This window comes from Cricetulus griseus, unplaced genomic scaffold, assembly GCF_003668045.3.
Source record: "Cricetulus griseus strain 17A/GY unplaced genomic scaffold, alternate assembly CriGri-PICRH-1.0 unplaced_scaffold_83, whole genome shotgun sequence".
In the NCBI taxonomy this organism is placed as follows: Eukaryota; Metazoa; Chordata; class Mammalia; order Rodentia; family Cricetidae; genus Cricetulus; species Cricetulus griseus.
Window position 1 is genome coordinate 8,945 of NW_023277425.1, and position 18,283 is coordinate 27,227.

Below are 18,283 nucleotides of genomic sequence, written 5' to 3' on the forward strand. Positions count from 1 at the left end.
TCGTTGTTAAAATCCACTTCCGAGTTTTTGTATTATATTAAGAAGCCAATGCAGGAGAGACAAAGTCATAATGAGAGACAACACAGTCATTCCTTGAGTGGAATCTTGGTATAACTTGTGGCAAATAGAGCATCTTTCCCATCTCACACCATATAGCCTAAAGTTTATGGAGGAAGAGTGTGTGTACAGCAGAGAGAGAGAGAGAGAGAGAGAGAGAGAGAGAGAGAGAGAGAGCAATAATGGCAATATGTTATGCATCAATAGCAGCAACAGCTTTTTCAGTTCCTGCAGTCATTTGAACAAAATCGTAGAGACATCCAGCACACTCCATAAAAAACAAAAAACAAAAAAACAAGAAAACAAACTAACAAAAAAAAAAAACAATGTAAAAAACAAAATCCCGGTAATCAGCGCACTTCTGTTATTCTTGTGCTACTAGACACCATTTTTTTTATTAGCTTCTCATTCATCAACTTCCGAGTTTCTGTATTATAATAAGAAGCCATTTGGTGTAATACAGAATAATAGAAAAATTGGGGACTGTCATTTGTCTTTTCTTGGCTCTTTCTCTCAAAGTATACATTCGCTAATAATTGTTATTTTCCTTTTGTTGCCTTTCCTGGTATGCATATATATACAAGTAATTTTCTCTGTTTACATTTATGTTTGAGTGCCACACAGCCAATGAAGAACTGACAGACAGCAATCCCTGGATGCTCCGGAAAGTAAATGGGCCACATCTCCTCAAGTACACTGGATCCAACTTGTTTGTTTCAACTGACACTCTGGACAGAACGTCGGGGACTGACTTCAATCTACACCAGAACTTCAATCAAGATAATGACTTCAACCTGGACCTTCAATCAAGCATCTCCATAAGACACTGACTGGATATATCTCATTCAGGACTTTCACTAAACTAACATATTTTTTCCCTACAGGATCCCACTTTCTTCGTCCCAGTTCAGCAGGAAGTAGCTTGGAGAATACTGCGCCCCCTTTCCACACAGTTGACACCTAGTTAGGGTTACTTTTTTATTGTTTATGTTTGGGTTTGCAAGGAGTTATTCAAGCTTGGACATCTCTTTCAGATGAATTTGAAGTGACACTTTAAGGGGACACTGATCATGCATTTTGGGTGTGGTCAGTGTGAGTTAGCATGGCTTTAAATATGAGAGTTGCAAGATTGCCACGCTCTCTGTTCCCTCTTTTTCCTGGTGGTACAGGACTTGCTTAGTGTGTGAGTACTTCCTAATAAACAATCTCGTTGTCAAACTAGTTCTGACTGCATTGCGATCCCCATTGATTTCTGATGCACTTTACCTACCTGAAAACATAAATACACACACAAACAGACACACATACACACACACACACACACAAATAAGTAAATCTATGCATCATTTTAGGCTATCCATCTTCTACACACAATACCCCAAGCACAAGTAGCCATAAAGACTAGCTGTGTATGTACACACACACACACACACACACACACACACACACACACACACAAACACACAACCAAATGCTCACATGAAACACATCCTGACATCCTCTTCTCCTACCTGTCTTCTACAGACAAGTCCCCCACACTTAAGTAGGTGTCAAGACCAGCTATGTAGGATTACACACACAAACACACACACAAACACACACACATACACACACACACACACAAATCTATATATTCTTTTAGGCACCCTCTTTCAACAGATTGAATCCCACTTAATAACTAGCTGTCAAGACCTGCTATATAAGTATATAATACTCTCTCTCTTTCTTTCTATCTCTCTCTTTTTTTCTCTCTGTCCCTCACACACATTAAAATACACACACATATTTCTAGGAATTTTTAGGCATCCACTCTCCTACATACAATTACCACACACAAACAAGAAAAAAGACCATCCATATAAACACACACACATACACAGACAAACCAAGGAATGTTTTAGGCAACCCCTTATCTACACACAAATCACACACACATAACTGTCTGTCTACACCACCTATAAAAGTGTACACCTACAGACACACAAACATACACATATACACAACTTTGTAACCCTTTAGGCAATGCCTATTCTACAAACAGATCACCTGCATATAACTAGCTGTCACAAACAGCTTTATTATTAACCAAACACACACACACACATACACACAAACACACACACACACACACACACACACACACACACACACACACACACTACGTATCATTTTTGGTATGCTCTCTCCTACAGACAAATACCCACCTGCTGTCAGGACTAGTTATATAAGTATATACATATATACACACACATGACTAAGTATACTTTTAGATACCTTCTCTCATACATACATAACCAACACACATAACCAGCTAGGTAACTATACGCCCATAACCCCCCACTCCCACACCACAACCTGAAACCACTTTAGGCACCCCTTCTCCTACAGATACATATGTAGGTGTCAAAACCAGCTATATAAATAAACACACACACACACACACACACAAGCATACACACACAAACACAACAATCTAGGCACCCCCCAATCTAACAGAAAAATTCACAAACAAAAGTAGGTGTCATTAACACCTATACAAATATACACAGGCACACACACACACACACACACACACACACACACACACACACACACAAACACAAACACTGATAGGTGTCAAGTTCTACTAGGAATACTGTGTGATCTGCTTAAGAGAGGATTTTCCTTTCAGTACATGAAACATAGGTTTGACTAAGTGGATTTATCAGTAAGGGAAGGGACACATATGTAACCTAAAACTTACCACTGCTTCTGTGTGTGCGTGTGTGTATGTGTGTATGTAAATGTGTATGTGCTTGTGTGTGTGTGCTTTGTGTGCATGTGTGCTTGTGGTTGCTTGTATGTATGTCAGGTAATACTGTGCCCCAGCTCAAGTGACAATCTTCACTATAGCACAATCCACACTTATATATATGTTCACTCACACACAAACACAAAGCCATGTATGTGCATGGCAAGGTGTCAGATCCTGCAAGGTACCCCTTCATCGGCAGCAGAACATTAGGTAAACATTCATACATACTTATATACATACATACAAACATACAACCTTGTGCATGCATGCACATACACAATGGGATAAGTGAAGGGTTGTATTATGTATCGCCTCCCATATATCTAAAGCCTCAAAGTCAGGCCTGTGTTTCACGTTCTGTTCCCTTCTAAACAGATCACATATGTAGGAATAAGTGTCAGGTCATTATAGATACCTCCTGATCCAATCAAATGGTTCAGTGCACAAATACGGGGACTTTATCAATACTGTTAGATACCCCCACCCTAGAGATAAAATGCTCAGTACATACACATAGGAAACTCTAGGCCCTAAAGTCACAGATCTGCTTCTTCTTGTTAATTACTCCCTGCGGGAAAAACTTGCCAAACAGAGATACTCACGTGGTCTGCCAGGTTAAAACTCACCCACAACTACTTCCAGCAACACACTACTTGAATTTGTACTGGGTGTACTCCTCTATAAATTAATATCACACACAGGAAACTAGTTGCAGGTCACCACTTCTGTAGCCAAAGCCTCATACAAAAGCATGGTTTTGTGAGATCTACCACATATTTCCTTCTACACATTCCAAAACCCACAAATGCATACAGGGATAGGTTTCAACTCCTGCTGAGTGCCACATCCCCAACAGCAAAAGTAAAACCTACACATAGAGATCAAGATAACCATTCAAACGCTAGGAAGCTCCTCCCCTATCTGTTCCTCCATGTTTTATACTCACATCTAAAGAATGAGCGCTAAAATCTGGAGATGTATAGGACCTACAGCTAGTTTACTGTTATTCCTATAAACCGTCCCTATAGCCAAATGCCACACACTCAAATACACTTAGGTACCCATGCATATATGAAAGAATTCACATACACATCATCCAAGCACAGTTTACATACAACCATCTATCTGCTTCTATAACTAGTTGTCCATCTCCCTACAGCAAAGCATGTACATACACATGCATAAAGAGAATAACAAAGAGAGGGCAGAGATTCAGAGATACAGACAGAAGAATGAAAGTCAGATAGACACATACACATACACACAGATATATATTATATATATATATATATATATATATATATATATATATATATATAGAGAGAGAGAGAGAGAGAGAGAGAGAGAATTCTGTTTCAGGTCCATTGTTAATACTGCATTATAGTCAAAGCTGTCTACTCAGGGCTAGGTGTCAGGTTCTGCTTGATATTGCTTCCCATATACCCAAAGTTGCTATACACAACTAGTTTACCAGTGTGCACACACTGCCTTATCATAAATGTCAGGTACATAGCCATACACCCAGAAACACACTCGGGCACACATACTCCAACAGACCTATGCACATATTCAATGAAATTTCTCCTTTCTATTAATTAGGTATGTATGCCCCATATAGTTAATACCCCATACACACTTGTGGGTTGTCAAGTCTGGTGAGTTAGAGTCATCCCCAATGTAAATTATACCCCACAAACAACTCTCGGCATTAGGATCAGTGAGGTATCCCAAATACAGGCCAAAGCCCTATTTTACACACATATATGGTAACACACACACATGCACACGCACACGCACACGCACACGCACGTGCACGCGCGCACACACACACACACACACACACACACACACACACACACACACACACAATTCAATTTAGAATCCTCCTCAACTTTTTAGTGCCTGCTATAAAGTGTGTGATGTAAACCTGCATGGAAGAACGGAAGTTTTAAAAATGGATAGACGACATGGAGAAAACAAACCAAGATCCAGGACAATATAATTCCATGTGTGATGTTAATTAAGGAAGTTAATCACACAATCAAGTATCTCAAGCATTTGGATTTGAGGAATCTTGTCCCTCATCGAAGCAACTCCAAGCTTAATATGATATCGTACAGGTTTCTGATCTATATTATGTTGCCTTCCCTGAGAAACCATGTCAGTACCCGTGTTTGTACATTTATTTGCCACCGTATGAAACAAGAATTCCTTTTATTATTGCATACAACTCTTAAATTTAGGACCAAATCCATTAAGGCAAAAACACTTTGCTTGAGAAAAATTGCAAAACATTGTGACTGGAGGGTTGGGTAAGCAGTTAAGAGTGCTTGTTTTCTCAGTGCCAAGAGGCTCCTGACAGATTAAGCCACATACCTGTCACACACATTCAAAGGGCCTTGTTAGGTCCCATATAGGTTCCCCAGCTACTGTCCAGAATCCATGAACTCCTATTCCCTGCTTCTTTCCTCTCTTCAACTGAACCCACGAAGAGAAACCTGGTGCTTGTGTGGGTCTCTACATCTGCTTCCATTATTTACTGGAATTAAACACTATTATATACTGGACTTTGTTGACCACCCAAGGGAGGCTTTACCTCTTAGGAATGGGAGGTTTTGGGGTGAGATGGCAGGTAGTAAGGGATTGGGAGAAAGGAAGGGAGGGGGAACACAGTTTGGTAATTAAAATAAAAATAGAAACATATAGTAGAGTTTAAAAATAAAAGAGTGCTCCTTGCTCTTGTAGAGTCTGTAATTCATTTACCACCAACCAGGACAAGCAATAAATAGCCACATGTAATCCCAGCTCCAGTTGAACTGCTCCTTTCTTCTAGGGTCTTTGAGCACATTAACATACACATATACACACATATACACACAAACACACAAACACAAACACATATGTAGACATTACATCATATATATTATATGCATATAACCCATATATACATATATATTAAATACATATATATGTATTTATATACATAAATTAAAATGTATGTGTAAAATCATTTTTAAGATTTCTTTGGTTTAAGAATCTAGCAATACTCTGTAGCACCAAAAGTTTTAACCATGAAACAGATTTTGGGGTTCATGCTGAACTTCAGAGAAGCAAATCAGCCAAGCTACCAGAGTTTCTCACCTCTGACAATGATCAGACTGAAGGTGAGGTCTACTGAACCTCAGGTAGGTAGCATCTACAGACTACATTGCTCGTCACCAAATTATAGACTACTCATGAGACAGCACCGAGAGCCTTATATTCTTTCTAGTATTGGGTTTAATGCATGAACTCTGTTTCTCTTTTAGATTGATTTGCTCTCATGTAGCTCTGGATGGTCTTGAAATCACAGAGATCCATCTGCCTCTGTCTCCTGTGCAGTGGGATTAAAAGACTGTGCCACCAATGTCCAGCTTTGATGGCTAACTAGTATGGATGTCTTTGCATTATGATCTTCTTTTGCTTTATTAGATGATAAACAATATGTGGCCACAATAGTTAAATCATTAGCATCTCAATGCCCCAATAAATCAATCCATATGACAGCAATATATACAAATTGTATTAAGGCAAATGTTCATTTCTCAACTATCTATATTAAGATTCATATTTGAACAAGCTACCATTAAAACATATTATCACAGTTTTGATTTGTAATAGAAAGGCTTCAAAGAACAAAGGGAGGATATAAGAATTCAAGTTTCTTTTTTGTCAATTGTAGTATGTCTGTCTTTATATGTATTGAGCTATGTAAATACTTATTCATTAAATATGTTAACTTAAAAATCATTAAGTCTTTCTCAAACTAAGAGTATTGCTATTAATGAGGGTGGAAAGAGAAAAGACAAAAATGTACAACAATGTGACAGTATTAAAATCAACTCTTTCAGACAGTATCTGTGCCAAGAAAATAATAGGATATCCTAAGAAAAGGTGTTACTTAAGAAACATCCTAAGATAACACAAATAGATTTTAAATATTTGAACAAACATTAGAAACCTCAAAGGATAATACTATGTGGTAAATGTGTCTAAACATCTGCATGTTGATTTGTAGCAAATCTCATGACCAGCAAAGGGATATTTTGCCAATATTTCTGGTATAATTAAACAATTAATTTTACATTTTTTACTCTTATACTCTAATAGCCATAATAGTTCCTAAACAATCTAATTTTGAAGCATTCCTATTAATGATGTGGGGAAGTTTTTGCTTAGGTATTAAATCGCTTTCTTTATTAGAAAAATCTCTAAGCTATTAATATCAAATACATGAGTTCATTACACTGTTGTAATATGAAGGGGAGGGAATTGAGCTACTGATGCTCATGGCCACCTCCAAACTATATCTCTGTATCAGATTGAATCATTCTGGGGCCCATTTCACCATAGAGTAATCTCTTCCGTTATCCTAATGAGCATTTATGCTTTATTGTACAAACAGTTGGTTTTTTTTTTTTTAGTTGAAAAATCCATTCATAAACTTTTATTCCACTTACATGAATTTAATACATGTGTTCTTAACAATTATGCTTGGATTGTTCATGAAAATTTCATAAGACATTAAACAAAGCTAGCCGTCATCTCAAGTCGTTTCCCTGTTAACTGTGTTTACAGCTCATGCATGTTAGGCAAGTATCAAAAAGGAAAAAAAAAATCACAAAAGCAAAAAACAAAACAAAAAACTAAAAAAAACAAAGTTAAATACACGGGGTTTTGTTTACCGCTGCGCTTGATACACGTGGAGCAGTGAACACCAAGCAACTCATTTTACTGCGTCTTTAACTTTTACATTTGTTCTTAGATTGCCTAAAACATTTAAATACAAATAAAATGTGTAGCAAAAATAATGAAAGCAAACAGCAGGTAACTTTACAAATAATGGAATGTGAACCGTTTCTGCCCTTATCAGAGTAAATTGGGTCACAACTTTCTTTAGGGACCACTTCCGGAGCTGTGGCCAGGGTGTGCATGCAGACAGGCGATCCCGCGGTGTATCCAGGGTACACCTGCTGTTTGTACCACAGCATCACCAGTGCTCCAATCCAACCTTAAAGTACCCACAACAACTACACTCCTGACTGGAACCAATTATCCCTTTATTCCCACCAGCACAAACCAGTATGTACGCAGTTTTCTTTGCTTAGACATGGAAGCAGTTTTAACACTGGCCCTTCTGAAGCCACAATGTACCAAAAGTACTATGCCAAACATGTATAACTCGTGTAAAAATTCCACTTCCCCATATTGGCCACCTCAAGATGAAAACGAGTAACTCCCTAAAATTAACTGGCTCTACTCCCCTAATATTAAAACATAAAAACCACATGGGAAATATAGAAATTCAAATAGAAGTAACATAAACCTGTCATAAATCGTAAACAAAAAAAACTATTTGTGAGACAGCATGGATGACAAATGTCTACTGTGTAAATTTTAGAATGAGGCAGACAAAGGTTGGAGGGCCGGTTAATTTTCCCCTCCTTCTCCTGCTTCTGCTTCGTCTCCTTGGGTATCCGATGTCCACAATGTCAAGTTGTCTCTCAGTAACTGCATTATTAGCGTGCTGTCTTTGTACGACTCTTCACTTAAGGTATCAAGTTCGGCAATGGCTTCATCAAAAGCTGTTCTTTCAAGAGAGCAGGCTTCCTCTGGGGAATTCAGAATCTAATAATAGAACACAGACAAGTTAAGGGCCAGACCCAGTCTGATAGGATGTGTTGGTTGCATTTCCTTTTTGCTGATTTCAAATGCTTCTTGGTATGCTTGCTGTGACTGGTCCACAATTCCTTTCTTGTCGTCCCCAGCAGCAACCTCGGCCAGGTAGCGGTAGTAGTCGCCCTTCATCTTCAAATAGAAGACTTTGCTTTCTGCTTGCGAAGCATTGGGGATCAAGAACTTTTCCAGAAGAGACAGTACATCATTGCAGATGTCTCTCAACTCCCCCTCAATTTTCTCTCTGTACTCCCGAGCCATCTGCTGCTGCTTCTCAGCACCTTCCGTCATCTGCTCAATACTTGAGACAACCCTCCAAGATGACCTACGGGCTCCTACAACATTTTTTTAAGCAACAGAGATGAGATTCCTCTCCTCATTAGATAACTCAGCTCCTTGCTCGGTTACAGATTTCCTGCAGGCTGCCATGTCATCGTAGCGCTCAGCCTGCTTGGCCAGTTTGGCCTTCTGCACCAGCTCATTTTTATCCATAACTGGATATTCTGTGTCCGGAGTGGGTGGCGGCACACGGACCCGGTCGGCAGTGTCCCTGGGCGGCGGCGAGGCTGAGACTCTGTCCCAAACAGTTGGTTTTATGAGTAGAGGTTGATGCTAACATCAGATGCTCTCTTCAAGCTCTGCCTCCTGTAACTCATAGCTGTCTAAATGTCTTCCTTGTGCCTGTTACTTAGTTACTGTTAAGGTGAGGATATGCAGAGGACAGGCAGACCATGTGTTTACAGACAGCTCTAGAGAAACCAGAATTGTTGAACATTCAGGTTTTTTCTTCAATGGAAGTTATTTACAATCTTGTCCTGTCCAGAAGACTGTCCAGAGTGGATGTTCTGTAATAGTCTGGTGATACTTTACTATCTGTAGGGCCAAGCCTTACCTGAATAATCCATTCTTATAAACGAAATCCCATACAGATTGCAATAGTGTTTGATATTATGCTTATTACAAACTCTTCCTAGAGCTGTTGTGGTGATTCTATTAAGTATTTAGGTTACAAGATAGTCTTACAAAGATTCGGGCCACAGAAGGTACAATTTAGGAGAGATTGTTATCAAACTCTTAGTTCTCCTCAGAAATTATTAGGGGAAATTTCTCAATTACAGACAATTATTGGGTTAGAAGGACATGACTTAAAGCATTTAAAAATGGCTCTTAAAGGTTATAAGGACCTAAACAGTCTGAGAATATTATCCACTGAGGCAGAAAAAGAATTACAATGGGTAGAAAATAGAATATTGTTTGTGCATATAGATCAGATAAACCTTGATTTAGATGGTATTCTGGTTATCTTGCCATCCAGAGAATATCCTTATGGAATTCTGATGCAGAGGGAAGACACTATAATAGGGTGGGTATTTCTGCCACATAAACAGAATAAAAAGTTAAAGACATATATGGAAAAGATTTCTGATTTGATTCTAAAGGGCAAATTAAGACTCCATCAACTGACTCACAAATGTCCAGCAGAATTATAGTACCTTTAACTAATGAAGAAATTTCCTCCTTATATAAAGATAATGAGTATTGGCAAATAGCTCTTACTAACATTTTGGGAACAATTAGCAACAACTATGCCAAAACCGACAGAATTAAATTCATAAAAAAGACAGTCTGGATTCTTCCACGTATTGTAAGACAAACTCCCACTTTCGGAGTTCTTACCTTTTACACTGATGCCAACAAATCAGGTAAGGCAGATTATAAAGGAGGTGAGGTAAGTAAAGTAGTTCAAAGTCCATATACATCTGTACAGAAGACAGAATTATATGTAATTCTCATGGTACTCATGGATTTTACAGAACCTCTTAATACAGTTACTGATTATCAATATGCAGAGAGAGTCATGTTACACATTGAGATTGCAGAATTCATTCCTGATAATACAGAAATAACTTCACTGTTTATACAATTACAGGAAACAGAAACAGAAGTAATCCTATATACATTACACATATCAGATACCATACAGGTCTGCCAGGCCCACTAGCACAAGGCAATGATGAGATTGTTCATTTATTAATAGGAAGTGTGCTAGAAGACTCAGAATTTTATAAGAAACTTCATGTAAATGGCAAAGGTTTGAAACAGGACGTCTCCATCACTTGGCAACAAGCCAAGGAGATAGTGAGAAACTGTCCTACTTGTTCCTTTTATAATCAAACTCCATTACCAGCAGGCTGTAATCCTAAGTTCATTTATAGAAATGAAGTTTGGCAGATAGATGTCTTTTACTTTGCAGAATTTGGAAATGTGAAATATGTGCATCATACTATAGACACATTCTCAGGGTTCCAATGGGCTACTGCTCTTAACTCTGAAAAAGCTGATTCTGTTATTACACACCTGCTAGAGGTGATGGCAGTTATGGGTATACCTGCACAAGTAAAAAATGACAATGTTCCAGCATATGACTCCCCAAAATTGGAACAGTTTTTCAAATATTATAACATAAAGCATGTCACCGGTATACCACACAATCCTATGGGACAAGCAGTGGTTGAGAGATCTAATAAATAGAATCTTTATCAATTTTGATGGTATCCATATCTTTTCTTCACCTGTGGAAACAAAAGCAAAGCCTCTTCTCCAATGTAACACATGTCCTGGCTTTCATTCAGAGGTAAAGACATCTTTAAAGTATATCTGCTGATTTAATTCCACAGTTTTTTCTATTATCTAATGTCTCTCTGCAGCTATTGTTTCTTTCTCATTAGCATTCAGAAAATTTAAAGTCAATAAAGCACTATACAATCTATTTTTAGGGTTTTTTATATATTTTTATTAATTCAAGTTAGGGAACAGGCTTGTTTCACATGTAAGTCCCTTCTCCCTCTCCCTCCTCTCACCCCTATCCCTCCTCCCCCACCCCTACCTATCCCTCACCCCATCCACCCACCACTCCCCAGGCAGGTTAGGGCCCTCAACAGGGACTCTGCAAAGTCCACCAAATCTTCCTGTGCTGGACCTAGACCCTTCCCCATGTGTCCAGGGCCAGAGTGTATCCCTTCAGGTGGGATGGGCTCTCAAAGTCCCTTCTTACACTAGGGAAAAATGTTAATCCACTTCCAGAGAACACTTAAGGAAATGCTCCACAATCAAGCTTCATAGACAAAACCCCCCAAACATAGGTTGCATAATGCTTTATTAACACTAAACTTTCTTAATGCTAATGAGAAAGGACAAACAGCTGCAGAAAGACACTGGACTACTTAGAAAACTGCTGAGCTAAATCAGCTGATATACTTCAAAGATGTACTAACCTCTGTATGGAAGCCTGAACATGTGTTACGATGGGGTATGGGTTTTGCTTTGGTTTCCACAGGAGAAGAAAAACTTTGGATACCATCAAAGTTGATCACGATTTGAGTTGAAAAGGAAAAACCTCTGGACGAGGACAAATGACAGATATTCTACTAAGATATATCTCATGAACTAAATAGAAACCTCCCAAAGAAAAGGGAAATGTTTTGCTTTAATCTTCACAGGAAATCTCATCTCCAGAAGGCAAAGGACACTGCATGGGTAGATACTTAAGAAGAGAAGGTAGCTATAATCATCAAACAAAAGGAACTTGCTATACAGTAATCTTTACAGCTGTCTCTCAGAGAACTCTATTTCGCTTCATTTCCTAGTACCTATTCAATTAAACAAATACTGGATTTAGAGGTGGATTTGGCTTTCCTCCTCTAAAATCCAAGCACGTTGTTTAACTAAACTTTAGATGTTCTGTATTGTATCAAGAAGCCAATTGATGTAATACAAAATAAGAGAATAATTTGGGGACTGTCTTTTGGCTTTTCTTGGCTTTCCTTCAAGGTGTACACCCTCTCATAATCATTATTCTCCCTTGGTTGCCTTTAATATTATACATACTTACACAAGCAAACATTTCTCCACTAACACTTATGTTTTGAGCCCCACACAGCCAATAAAGACCTGCCTGACAGCAATCCCTGGACACCCCGGAAAAAAAAATGGACCACACCTCCTCCACTGCATTGGATCCAACTTTCTCCATTTCAACTGACTCTCCGGCCAAAGCTTCAAGTACTGATTTCAATCAAGTTGAGGATTTCAAGTGAGATCTTCAATCAAGTGAATCCCATCTAACATAGACTGGATACTAACATTTTCTTCCTACAGGACCCCACATGACTATTGTTGTCCCATTTCAGCAGGAAGTAACTTGGAGGATGCTATGTCCCCTTTCCCCCATTGTTGTCACTTATGATAGTATATATACCTAGTTAGGGATAGCTTCCTATTGTTTATGGTTGGGATTGGAAGAAGGTGTTCAGGCTTGGACACCGCTTTCAGAAGACTTTAGGGTTTACTTAAAATAGATAGTTAGGATGTGACATAAGCAGATTGTTGTATCTTCTTATGATTGTTAATTTTGGATACTTTGCACTGTTAAGTTTTAATCCTCTTTTAGACTAAAAGGGGAATAGTAGGGGAAGCTGTAGCCATGCCTACTTAGGGTCTGATTACAAGTGTGCCTGACCACGCTTGCAAGGGCATGGTCAGGGTGAAGTAGAGTGACTGTGTTTTCTCTTTCGTCTTCACTTTTGTACTTGCTGGACAGACTGCTGCCACTCTGGCTGGCTAGGTCGCTCAGTAACTAAGGCTTTTCCCTCTTAAATACCCTTGTATTTCTACCTGACTCTGTATTGGTAATTTCCCACTACAAGACTCCATTCTGTAACATTATACTGTGATTCTATTAACAAATAAGCCCATTGGTTAGTGCAGTGATATATTATTTATGATTTATTAAAGCTTGACTGGGGATTCAGAAAAGTAAAGTCAGCCTCAGGCTATAGAGAACAGACAGTGGTGATATGACTATTTAATCCCAGCAGCCAGAATCTAGGAGGTGGTAGCACACACTTCTAATCCTAGGACTCAATATTAAGAGGTAGAGGGATCTTTCTGAGTTCAAGGCTACCCATGGATACATAATATTGAATCAGTCTAAGAGACTAACAGATCACATGCCTTTAATCCCAGCAGTATAGATGGGTATATAAGAATATGAGGCATTCATTCTCCAGCCACATTGAGGAGAGATTACAGTCTGAGGCTAAGTGAGAACTCGTGAAGACAGAATCAGCCCATTCAGCCCAAGGTAGAGGTAAGACGCTGGTGGCCAGCTGCTTAGCTTTTCTGATATTCAGCTTGAAGTTTGAACCCAAATTTCAGTCTCTTACAATCTTTCCCCCTGCTATTTCTCAATGGTCCCTGAAATTTGAGAGAAGGAATGTGATATAGAAGTCCATTTAGTACTCAGCCACAGCTTCTTGCTACCTGCATCTTGACCATTTGTGAGTGAGTCTCTCTGTTAATCAGCATCTGTTGCAAAATGTTCTCTGGTGAGGGATGACAGGTGCACTATTTTATGGGTATAATGATAAATTTTCAGTAGTCAGCTATATCCATTTACCAGAATAGTAGCGGTAAGTTCTCCCTTACCGCTGATGATCTTTCTAGCTACAGGGTGATGGTCCCAATAATAGTGCCAAGTACAGATTTAATCCTGTGGAGAAGGCCTTAAATCCAATGAGAAAGTGGTTGGTTTCTCCCATGACATTTATAACACTATTGTACCAATGAACATGTCTTGCCACATATGTTATGATAGCTAGCAGTGTTTATACCTAGGTAAGAATGGTGATTGCATTTGATTGCATTTCTACTCTAGAGACTTACATAGCACCTTCCAGCACTGTGAAAGCCTCCATGTCAGTGACAGCATTTCTCCCTGGTCTATGACTCAAGGGTGTAGCATCTACAGCAGTACAGTCTTACTATCAAGTTCTTGAAGGCATCAAAAATATTAACATTATTCTGCACTGTTAAGGAGTCTATGGGACCTCAATGGTAAAAATATTCATTATTTATATTCATATTTATTCATTGGTCCATGGTATCCATTGTAGGGTCTCTCTCTCTCTCTCTCTCTCTCTCTCTCTCTCTCTCTCTCTCTGTGTGTGTGTGTGTGTGTGTGTGTGTGTGTGTGTGTGTGTGTATGTGTGTGTTATGTGTGTACTTATGTATTTATTAGTTTAATCTAAAGGAGCTAAAGCTAGATTATATCCCATGTAGTTTATAGATAGGTGGTACTATGATATTAATGTCCCTTGTGGGACATTAATTTTAGGAGTGTGGGAGTTGTAATAGATACTTAATTGCAAAATAAAGATGGCATCCAAAAAGAAATACAAGCAATTATAAAAGACACTAATAAGAAGATACATGAGGGATAATGAGACTGATGACTAACTTATATGCCATCCTATAGCCTTCATCCATCAGCTGATGGAAGTAAAAGCAGACACCCACAGCTAAATACTGAACTGAACTGGATTCCACTTGCAGAAAATGAGGAGTGATGAGCAAAGGGCTCAAGAGCAGGCTGGTGAAACCCACAGAAACAGCTGACCTGAACAAGGGGGAGCACTTGGTGCCCAGACTGATAGCTGGGAAACCAGCATGGGATTGATCCACACCCCATGAATGTGGGTGTCAGTGAGGAGACCTCGGAAATCTATAGGGCCTCTTGTAGTAGATCAGTACTTATCCATGGCATAGGAATGGACTTTGGGAGCCCATTCCACATAGAGGGATACTCCCTGAGCCTAGACACATGGCCCTATCCCTAAGGATATGACAGAATTTGAAGACCCCCCTCTATGGAAGGCCTCACCCTCCCTGAGGATCAGAAAGGGTATAGGCTAGGTAGGGTGTTAGTTGGGGATTAGCAGGGGAGGAGGGGAGGAATAGGGAACTGGGATTGATGTGTAAAACAATCTTGTTTCTAATTTAAGTTTTAAAATGGAGAAAAATAAAAAATTACAAAGAATAAAAGAATGTACATGAGGTTTGTATGGAGAATTCTAGGTAAGATGTTATTAGCCTATAGTATCTAGAAAGACATAGGGTAGCCATTTCAACTGTTCTATTTATTAAATATATATCATATATATATATATATTATATTATATAATATATATATATATATATATATGAAGTTTCTACAGTAGGTTTTCATATGACTTCTCCAGAAGGCCTTAGGGTTCAGTTATCCCTCCCCATAATCCTCCTCTAGCCTGGCCTGTCATCTGCCACCTTGATTATCACTTCCCATTCATCTATTCCCTTTTAACCAATACACCATTGTTTTCTGCCCAGGACTGTTACGCACAGGCAGTAAGATTAGCAACTGAAAGATGGGACCTTATGAAACTAAAAAAGCTTCTGTGTAGGAAAGGGCATCATCTTTCAAGTGAGTAAGAAGCATACAAAATAAGAAAATGTCTTTACCAGTATACATTTGGCAGAGGGTTAGTAACTAGAATACACAATAACAACAAAAATCCCTAAACATTAAGAAACAACCCAATTTTAAAAAATCAGGCAGAACTAAATAGAGAATTCTCAAAAGATGAAATACAAATGTCTGAGAAACATTTTTTTTCTGTGTTCAACATCCTAAACATCAGGGAAATGCATACTAAAACAATTTTGAGATTCCATCTGAAACATGTTTAGACGGTCCTTTCCTGTGCCTGAAAGTTGAAACATTTCCCTTACCCTCTATCAGATTCAGGGTATCAGGTTTTATGTTGTGTGCCTTGATCCATTCTGAGTTTTACAAAGGGTGAGAGAAAGGGATTTAATTTCATTCTTCGACCAGCACCATTTGTTGAAGATGCTGTCTTTTTTACAGTATGTATTATTGGCTATAGGAGTGTGGGTTTATATCTGTCTCCTCAATTCTATTCCACTGGTTAATATATCTGTTTTCATACTAATACCATTCTGTTTTTATTACTATAGTTCTGTAGTATAACTTGAAATCTAAAATGGTGATACTTCCATAGGACTGTTTTGGCTTTCATAGGTCTTTTGATATTATATGAGTTTTTTCCTATTTCTATAAAAATTGCATTAGAAATTTGAGGGAGATTTCTTTGAATATTCCGATCACATTTTCAGGGTGTGTTTTCACAATATGTACCTACCAATGCATAAATCTAGACTTTTCCATCATCTGGTATCATCAGATCCCAAAGAAACCCATAACAAGTCTCACTGAGTATCTGTGGTTCATCCCAGCATGTCTCAGTCCTAACTCTAAATAAACTTCTCCAATCCAGGGTCTGGGCTTTGTTTCCCTCCCCCCAGCTTCTGATTCCTATATAACTCAGCCATTTTGGCTATGAGCTCTTTTGGTCTCTTTGCTCATTCTTGGGCTTTTGGTCTACTTGCCCTGTCCCCAGTTCTCTTCATTTCCTCTCTCACCCTCCTCCCATCTCTCTTTTCTCATGACCTGGTGCAGTCTGGACCCTTCCCGATGACTCTGGCCATACTCCCCTTCATATCATCAAGACAACCTTGTCCTCAGCTATACTGAGGAGCTCTCATGTCCACATTTCATCCATGTTATCTTATTTGGTTTCTTTCTTTAGTGTCTTTAAGTTTCGTGGTACAAGTCTTTCATATCTTTGGTTAGATTTATTCAAGATACCTTAAAAAAAAACTTCTGTGAATATTGTTTCCCTGATTTATTTCTTAACATGTTTGTCATTTGTATAGAATAAGGCCAGTGATTTTTGTGTGTTATTTTTCTGACCTGCTACTTTGCTGAATATGTTTGACAGCTGTAGTTTTTTTGTTGTCTTTAGCCTAAGGTCTTCAAGGCATAGAATCATCATCTAAGAATTAATGTAAAAAAATTTTCCCTTCACCCAATTTTCACTCTAATAATATGTTTAATTTCCGTAAATTTGTTTCCTTTTTTGTCATTTCCATTGCTCTTGTTGCCTGCCCTTTTTCCATTGTGGTCAGAAAGAATACAAGATGTTATTTCAATTTTCAAGGATATTTGTGCTGTGTCCTAATATGTGGTGAATTTGGGGGAGAGTTCCATTGGCTCAGAAAAATATTTAGTCTATAGTGTGTGATGTATTTATAGCTATGTGTTAGATTCATTTGATTTATGTCAGTCAGCTCTAGAGTTTCTCTGTTATTTTTTTTCCCCAGCTAACCTGTCTATTGGTAAGAGTGAAACACTGAAACCACCCATTATCATTGTATTGTGCTTAATTTGTGGTTTGGGATCTCAGAGTATTTCTTTTGTAAACTGGATGCTCCCATATTTGGTACATATTTGTTTAGGATTGAAATATCCTCCTTGTATATTTTTCCTTTAAAGAATATGTAGTGTCCTTGTCTATCTCTCCTGAGGAGTTTTGGGTTGAAGTCTGTTTTGTCAGAGAGTAGAGTAGCTATGCTATGAATGAGATACCTTTTTTCCCATCCTTTGACCCTAGGGTGTGTCCATTATTGATGAGTTGTCTTTCTTGGAGGTAGCAAAAGGATGGATCCTGTCTTCCAAGCCAATCTGTTAGTCTGTGTCTTCATTGTGGAATTCAGATAATTAACATTCAGTTATTAGTGAAGGGTGTATATCAATTCTCTTTGTTGTCCTTGTTGTTTGTTGAGAAAGAGTTTCTGTGTACTTCTGCCTATCCTGGAACTTGCTCTGTAGACCAAGCTGGTCTTGAACTCAGAGACCCTGCCTCTGGTTCCTATGGGCTGGGATTAAAGATGTGCCCCATCACTGCCTGGCCTCAGATCTCTTTTTTTAATCACCTCTCCAAGCATTATTCCCTGTGATCTCTGGGGTACATTTATCTT

General features: G+C 38.6%; 1 pseudogene; it reads right to left on the bottom strand.

Annotated features, from left to right (window-relative positions):
• Positions 1 to 7,322: 7,322 nt before the first annotated feature.
• LOC103162138 lies at positions 7,323 to 9,146 on the bottom strand (annotated as a pseudogene).
• Positions 9,147 to 18,283: the final 9,137 nt, after the last annotated feature.